The following is an 8,291-nucleotide window of genomic DNA, read 5'->3' as shown; positions in this document are numbered from 1 at the left end:
TCAGTGTCTATTCTTGTCAAGACCCATTTGCAGCCTCCAGGGCTCCCAGCACCAGCCTCCCTTGCCAGCTGTGTTCAGGGCCTTTTCACCAGGGAATCTGCCGCATAGCCATCAGCAGTCTCTGTCTCCTTTTATGACAAACGGAGCAGTTCTTACTGCCATTATGTGCCTGAGAGGGTGCAAAAGAAACTGTCTTGACTCAACCCATCTCTCCACTGCTGCAGTACCCACTATCCTATATCAATTAATTTCATGGACCCAGGTGGCTACCTCCAGGGAGGACACAGGGATATCTGCTTGGGCCCTGGCAATTGTACTTGTTTCCATTTAGCAGGTCCAAATAATATTGCTCGAAGGACAGGTTTACATGCTTTCTGTTTTACAGTATGAGGTAGAGGAAACCAATGTGTGTGTGTGTGTGTGTCATAATACCACACATGGGTTATTAAGAAAAGTTTTTAAAATTTCCAAATATTTGGGGATTTTATTCCTAAATATCTTCTTGTTCTTGATTTCTAATGTAATTATGAGTGGGCAGAGAATATATAATTCAATCTTTATTTATTGAGACTTATTTTACGGCCCAGAATATGATCTATTTTGGCAAATGTTTTATGTGCGCTTGAGAAAAGTATGTGTGCTGCTGTTATGGGATGGGGTGTTCTATAAATGTCAGTCAGATCAAGTTGATTGATAGTATTGTTCAAATCTTCTACATACTAGCTGGTTTTCTTTCTACTCATTAATAAGAGAGAAATATTGAAGTATCTAAATACAATTATAGATAAAGTATATTTCTCTTGTCAGTTATCTTTTGTTCAATGTATTTTGAAGTTTGTTTGTTAACCCTACATGTTAAGCATCTAGGATTGTTATGTTCTCTTGGCATATTCACCCTTTTATTATTATGAAATGTTCCTTTATATCTTGGTAATATTCTTTGATCTGAAGTCTACTTCATCTAATATTAATATAGCTATCTTAGCTTTCTTATAATTAGTGCTCACATGGTATATCTTTTTTTTTTTTTTTTTTTTTTTGAGACTGAGTCTCGCTCTGTTGCCAGGCTGGAGTGCAGTGGCATGATCTCGGCTCACTGCAACCTCTGCCTCCCGGCTTCAAGCAGTTCTCCTACCTCAACCTCCCAAGTAGCTGGGACTACAGGCAAGCCCCACCAGCATGCCTTTTTGTAATTTTTTTTTTTCTATTATTATTATTATTATACTTTAGGTTTTATGGTACATGTGCACAATGTGCAGGTAAGTTACATATGTATACATGTGCCATGCTGGTGCGCTGCACCCACCAACTCGTCATCTAGCATTAGGTATATCTCCCAATGCTATCCCTCCCCTCTCCCCCCACCCCACAACAGTCCCCAGAGTGTAATGTTCCCCTTCCTGTGTCCATGTGTTCTCATTGTTCAATTCCCACCTATGAGTGAGAATATGCGGTGTTTGGTTTTTTGTTCTTGCGATAGTTTACTGAGAATGATGATTTCCAATTTCATCCATGTCCCTACAAAGGACGTGAACTCATCATTTTTTATGGCTGCATAGTATTCCATGGTGTATATGTGCCACATTTTCTTAATCCAGTCTATCATTGTTGGACATTTGGGTTGGTTCCAAGTCTTTGCTATTGTGAATAATGCCGCAATAAACATACGTGTGCATGTGTCTTTATAGCAGCATGATTTATAGTCCTTTGGGTATATACCCAGTAATGGGATGGCTGGGTCGAATGGAATTTCTAGTTCTAGATCCCTGAGGAATCGCCACACTGACTTCCACAAGGGTTGAACTAGTTTACAGTCCCACCAACAGTGTAAAAGTGTTCCTATTTCTCCACATCCTCTCCAGCACCTGTTGTTTCCTGACTTTTTAATGATTGCCATTCTAACTGGTGTGAGATGGTATCTCATTGTGGTTTTGATTTGCATTTCTCTGATGGCCAGTGATGGTGAGCATTTTTTCATGTGTTTTTTGGCTGCATAAATGTCTTCTTTTGAGAAGTGTCTGTTCATGTCCTTTGCCCACTTTTTGATGGGGTTGTTTGTTTTTTTCTTGTAAATTTGTCGGAGTTCATTGTAGATTCTGGATATTAGCCCTTTGTCAGATGAGTAGGTTGCGAAAATTTTCTCCCATTTTGTAGGTTGCCTGTTCACTCTGATGGTGGTTTCTTTTGCTGTGCAGAAGCTCTTGAGTTTAATTAGATCCCATTTGTCAATTTTGGCTTTTGTTGCCATTGCTTTTGGTGTTTTAGACATGAAGTCCTTGCCCATGCCTATGTCCTGAATGGTAATGCCTAGGTTTTCTTCTAGGGTTTTTATGGTTTTAGGTCTAACATTTAAGTCTTTAATCCATCTTGAATTGATTTTTGTATAAGGTGTAAGGAAGGGATCCAGTTTCAGCTTTCTACATATGGCTAGCCAGTTTTCCCAGCACCATTTATTAAATAGGGAATCCTTTCCCCATTTCTTGTTTTTGTCAGGTTTGTCAAAGATCAGATACTTGTAGATATGTGGCATTATTTCTGAGGGCTCTGTTCTGTTCCATTGATCTATATCTCTGTTTTGGTACCAGTACCATGCTGTTTTGGTTACTGTAGCCTTGTAGTATAGTTTGAAGTCAGGTAGCGTGATGCCTCCAGCTTTGTTCTTTTGGCTTAGGACTGACTTGGCGATGCGGGCTCTTTTTTGGTTCCATATGAACTTTAAAGTAGTTTTTTCCAATTCTGAGAAGAAAGTCATTGGTAGCTTGATGGGGATGGCATTGAATCTGTAAATTACCTTGGGAAGGATGGCCATTTTCATGATATTGATTCTTCCTACCCATGAGCATGGAATGTTCTTCCATTTGTTTGTATCCTCTTTTATTTCCTTGAGCAGTGGTTTGTAGTTCTCCTTGAAGAGGTCTTTCACATCCCTTGTAAGTTGGATTCCTAGGTATTTTATTCTCTTTGAAGCAATTGTGAATGGGAGTTCACTCATGATTTGGCTCTCTGTTTGTCTGTTATTGATGTATAAGAATGCTTGTGATTTTTGCACGTTGATTTTGTATCCTGAGACTTTGCTGAAGTTGCTTATCAGCTTAAGGAGATTTTGGGCTGAGACAATGGGGTTTTCTAGATATACTATCATGTCATCTGCAAACAGGGACAATTTGATTTCCTCTTTTCCTAATTGAATACCCTTGATTTCCTTCTCCTGCCTAATTGCCCTGGCCAGAACTTCCAACACTATGTTGAATAGAAGTGGTGAGAGAGGGCATCCCTGTCTTGTGCCAGTTTTCAAAGGGAATGCTTCCAGTTTTTGCCCATTCAGTATGATATTGGCTGTGGGTTTGTCATAAATAGCTCTTATTATTTTGAGATACGTCCCATCAATTCCTAATTTATTGAGAGTTTTTAGCATGAAGGGTTGTTGAATTTTGTCAAAGGCCTTTTCTGCATCTATTGAGATAATCATGTGGTTTTTGTCTTTGGTTCTGTTTATATGCTGGATTACATTTATTGATTTGCGTATATTGAACCAGCCTTGCATCCCAGGGATGAAGCCCACTTGATCATGGTGGATAAGCTTTTTGATGTGCTGCTGGATTCTGTTTGCCAGTATTTTATTGAGGATTTTTGCATCAATGTTCATCAAGGATATTGGTCTAAAATTCTCTTTTTTTGTTGTGTCTCTGCCAGGCTTTGGTATCAGGGTGATGCTGGCCTCATAAAATGAGTTAGGGAGGATTCCCTCTTTTTCTATTGATTGGAATAGTTTCAGAAGGAATGGTACCAGCTCCTCCTTGTACCTCTGGTAGAATTCGGCTGTGAATCCATCTGGACCTGGACTTTTTTTGGTTGGTAAGCTATTGATTATTGCCACAATTTCAGCTCCTGTTATTGGTCTATTCAGAGATTCAACTTCTTCCTGGTTTAGTCTTGGGAGGGTGTATGTGTCGAGGAATTTATCCATTTCTTCTAGATTTTCTAGTTTATTTGCATAGAGGTGTTTGTAATATTCTCTGATGGTAGTTTGTATTTCTGTGGGATCGGTGGTGATATCCCCTTTATCATTTTTTATTGCATCTATTTGATTCTTCTCTCTTTTTTTCTTCATTAATCTTGCTAGCGGTCTATCAATTTTGTTGATCCTTTCAAAAAACCAGCTCCTGGATTCATTTATTTTTTGAAGGGTTTTTTGTGTCTCTATTTCCTTCAGTTCTGCTCTGATTTTAGTTATTTCTTGCCTTCTGCTAGCTTTTGAATGTGTTTGCTCTTGCTTTTCTAGTTCTTTTAATTGTGATGTTAGGGTGTCAATTTTGGATCTTTCCTGCTTTCTCTTGTGGGCATTTAGTGCTATAAATTTCCCTCTACACACTGCTTTGAATGCATCCCAGAGATTCTGGTATGTTGTGTCTTGGTTCTCGTTGGTTTCAAAGAACATCTTTATTTCTGCCTTCATTTCGTTATGTACCCAGTAGTCATTCAGGAGCAGGTTGTTCAGTTTCCACGTAGTTGAGCGGTTTTGAGTGAGATTCTTAATCCTGAGTTCTAGCTTAATTGCACTGTGATCTGAGAGACAGTTTGTTACAATTTCTGATCTTTTACATTTATTGAGGAGAGCTTTACTTCCAAGTATATGGTCAATTTTGGAATAGGTGTGGTGTGGTGCTGAAAAAAATGTATAGTCTGTTGATTTGGGGTGGAGAGTTCTGTAGATGTCTATTAGGTCCGCTTGGTGCAGAGCTGAGTTCAATTCCTGGGTATCCTTGTTGACTTTCTGTCTCGTTGATCTGTCTAATGTTGATAGTGGGGTGTTAAAGTCTCCCATTATTAATGTGTGGGAGTCTAAGTCTCTTTGTAGGTCACTCAGGACTTGCTTTATGAATCTGGGTGCTCCTGTATTGGGTGCATATATATTTAGGATAGTTAGCTCTTCTTGTTGAATTAATCCCTTTACCATTATGTAATGGCCTTCTTTGTCTCTTTTGATCTTTGTTGGTTTAAAGTCTGTTTTATCAGAGACTAGGATTGCAACCCCTGCCTTTTTTTGTTTTCCATTTGCTTGGTAGATCTTCCTCCATCCTTTTATTTTGAGCCTATGTGTGTCTCTGCACGTGAGATGGGTTTCCTGAATACAGCACACTGATGGGTCTTGAGTCTTTATCCAGTTTGCCAGTCTGTGTCTTTTAATTGGAGCATTTAGTCCATTTACATTTAAAGTTAATATTGTTATGTGTGAATTTGATCCTGTCATTATGATGTTAGCTGGATATTTTGCTCGTTAGTTGATGCAGTCTCTTCCTAGTCTCGATGTTCTTTACATTTCGGTATGATTTTGCAGTGGCTGGTACCGGTTGTGCCTTTCCATGTTTAGCGCTTCCTTCAGGAGCTCTTTTAGGGCAGGCCTGGTGGTGACAAAATCTCTCAGCATTTGCTTGTCTGTAAAGTATTTTATTTCTCCTTCACTTATGAAGCTTAGTTTGGCAGGATATGAAATTCTGGGTTGAAAATTCTTTTCTTTAAGAATGTTGAATATTGGCCCCCACTCTCTTCTGGCTTGTAGGGTTTCTGCCGAGAGATCCGCTGTTAGTCTGATGGGCTTCCCTTTGATGGTAACCCGACCTTTCTCTCTGGCTGCCCTTAACATTTTTTCCTTCATTTCAACTTTGGTGAATCTGACAATTATGTGTCTTGGAGTTGCTCTTCTCGAGGAGTATCTTTGTGGCGTTCTCTGTATTTCCTGAATCTGAATGTTGGCCTGCCTTGCTAGATTGGGGAAGTTCTCCTGGATAATATCCTGCAGAGTGTTTTCCAACTTGTTTCCATTCTCTCCGTCACTTTCAGGTACACCAATCAGATGTAGATTTGGTCTTTTCACATAGTCCCACATTTCTTGGAGGCTTTGCTCGTTTCTTTTTATTCTTTTTTCTCTAAACTTCCCTTCTCGCTTCATTTCATTCATTTCATCTTCCAGGGCTGATACCCTTTCTTCCATTTGATCGCATCGGCTCCTGAGGCTTCTGCATTCTTCACGTAGTTCTCGAGCCTTGGTTTTCAGCTCCATCAGCTCCTTTAAGCACTTCTCTGTATTGGTTATTCTAGTTATACATTCTTCTAAATTTTTTTCAAAGTTTTCAACTTCTTTGCCTTTGGTTTGAATATCCTCCCGTAGCTCGGAGTAATTTGATCGTCTGAAGCCTTCTTCTCTGAGCTCGTCAAAGTCATTCTCTGTCCAGCTTTGTTCCGTTGCTGGTGAGGAACTGCGTTCCTTTGGAGGAGGAGAGGTACTCTGGTTTTTAGAGTTTCCAGTTTTTCTGCTCTGTTTTTTCCCCATCTTTGTGGTTTTATCTACTTTTGGTCTTTGATGATGGTGATGTACAGATGGGTTTTTGGTGTGGATGTCCTTTCTGTTAGTTTTCCTTCTAACAGACAGAACCCTCAGCTGCAGGTCTGTTGGAGTACCTGGCCGGCCGTGTGAGGTGTCAGTCTGCCCCTGCTGGGGGGTGCCTCCCAGTTAGGCTGCTCGGGGGTCAGGGGTCAGGGACCCACTTGAGGAGGCTGTCAGCCCGTTCTCAGATCTCCAGCTGCGTGCTGGGAGAACCACTGCTCTCCTCACAGCTGTCAGACAGGGACATTTAAGTCTGCAGAGGTTACTGCTGTCTTTTTGTTTGTCTGTGTCCTGCCCCCAGAGGTGGAGCCTACAGAGGCAGGCAGGCCTCCTTGAGCTGTGGTGGGCTCCACCCAGTTCAAGCTTCCAGGCTGCTTTGTTTACCTAAGCGAGCCCGGGCAATGGCGGGCACCCCTCCCCCAGCCTCGCTGCCGACTTGCTGTTTGATCTCAGACTGCTGTGCTAGCAATCAGCGAGACTCCGTGGGCGTAGGACCCTCTGAGCCAGGTGCGGGCTATACTCTCCTGGGGCACCGTTTCCTAAGCCCGTCGGAAAAGCACAGTATTCGGGTGGGAGTGGCCCGATTTTCCAGGTGCCGTCTGTCACCCCTGGAAGGGGAACTCCCTGACCCCTTGCGCTTCCCGAGTGAGGCAATGCCTCGCCCCTGCTTCGGCTGGCGCACGGTGCGCTCACCGACTGACCTGCGCCCACTGTCTGGCACTCCCTAGTGAGATGAACATGGTACCTCAGATGGAAATGCAGAAATCACCCGTCTTCTGCGTCGCTCGCGCTGGGAGCTGTAGACCGGAGCTGTTCCTATTCGGCCATCTTGGCTCCTCCCCCAAGTCTGCCAGTTTTGAGTGGGGTCCAGAACAGGAAAAGGCTCTGCAACAGGTCCAGGCCGCTGTGCATCTGCTCTGCCACTTGGGCCATATGACCCAGCAGATCCAATGGTGCTTGAGGTTTCAGTGGCAGATAGAGATGCTGTTTGGAGCCTTTGGCAGGGCCCCATAGGTGAATCACAACAGAGGCCTCTAGGATTTTGGCGCAAGGCCCTGCCATCTTCTGCAGATAATTACTCTCCTTTTGAGAGACAGCTCTTGGGCTGTTACTGGGCTTTCATGGAAACTGAATACTTGACTACAGGTTATCAAGTCACCATGTGATCTGAACTGCCTATCGTGAACTGGGTGCTTTCTGACCCATCTGGCCATAAAGTGGGTCATGCACAGTAGCATTCCATCATCAAATGGAAGTGGCATATACATGATTGGGTGTGAGCAGGTCTTGAACACACAGGTAAGTTACATGGGGAAGTGGCTCAAATGCCCATAGTCTCTACTCCTGTCACCCTTCCTTCTCTCCTCAAGCCTGCACCAATGGCCTCATGGGGACTTCCCTATGATCAGTTGACAGGAAGAGAAGACTGGGATCTGGTTCACAGATAGCTCTGCACGATATGCAGGTACCACCTGAAAGTGGACAGCTGTAGTACTAGAGCCCCTTTCCAGGACATCTCTGAAGGACAGCGGTGAAGGGAACTCTTCCCAGTGGGCATAACTTTGAGCAGTGCTCCTGGTCATGCACTCTGCATGGAAGGAGAAATGTCCAGATGTGTGATTATATACTGATTCACGGGCTGTAGCCAATGGTTTGGCTGGATGGTCAGGGACTTGGAAGAAGCATGATTGGAGAATTGGTGACAGAGAAATTTGGGGAAGAGGTATGTGGATGGACCTCTCTGAATGGTCAAAAACTGTGAAGGTATTTGTATCCCATATGAATGTTCACCAGTGAGTGACCTCTGCAGAGGAGGATTTTAATAATCAAGTGGATAGGAAGACCCGTTCTGTGGACACCACTCAGCCTCTTTCCCCAGCCACCCCATCATTGACCATGGTGACAG

The sequence above is a fragment of the Pongo pygmaeus genome, chromosome 14, assembly GCF_028885625.2.
Source record: "Pongo pygmaeus isolate AG05252 chromosome 14, NHGRI_mPonPyg2-v2.0_pri, whole genome shotgun sequence".
In the NCBI taxonomy this organism is placed as follows: Eukaryota; Metazoa; Chordata; class Mammalia; order Primates; family Hominidae; genus Pongo; species Pongo pygmaeus.
This window is presented reverse-complemented; position numbering follows the sequence as displayed.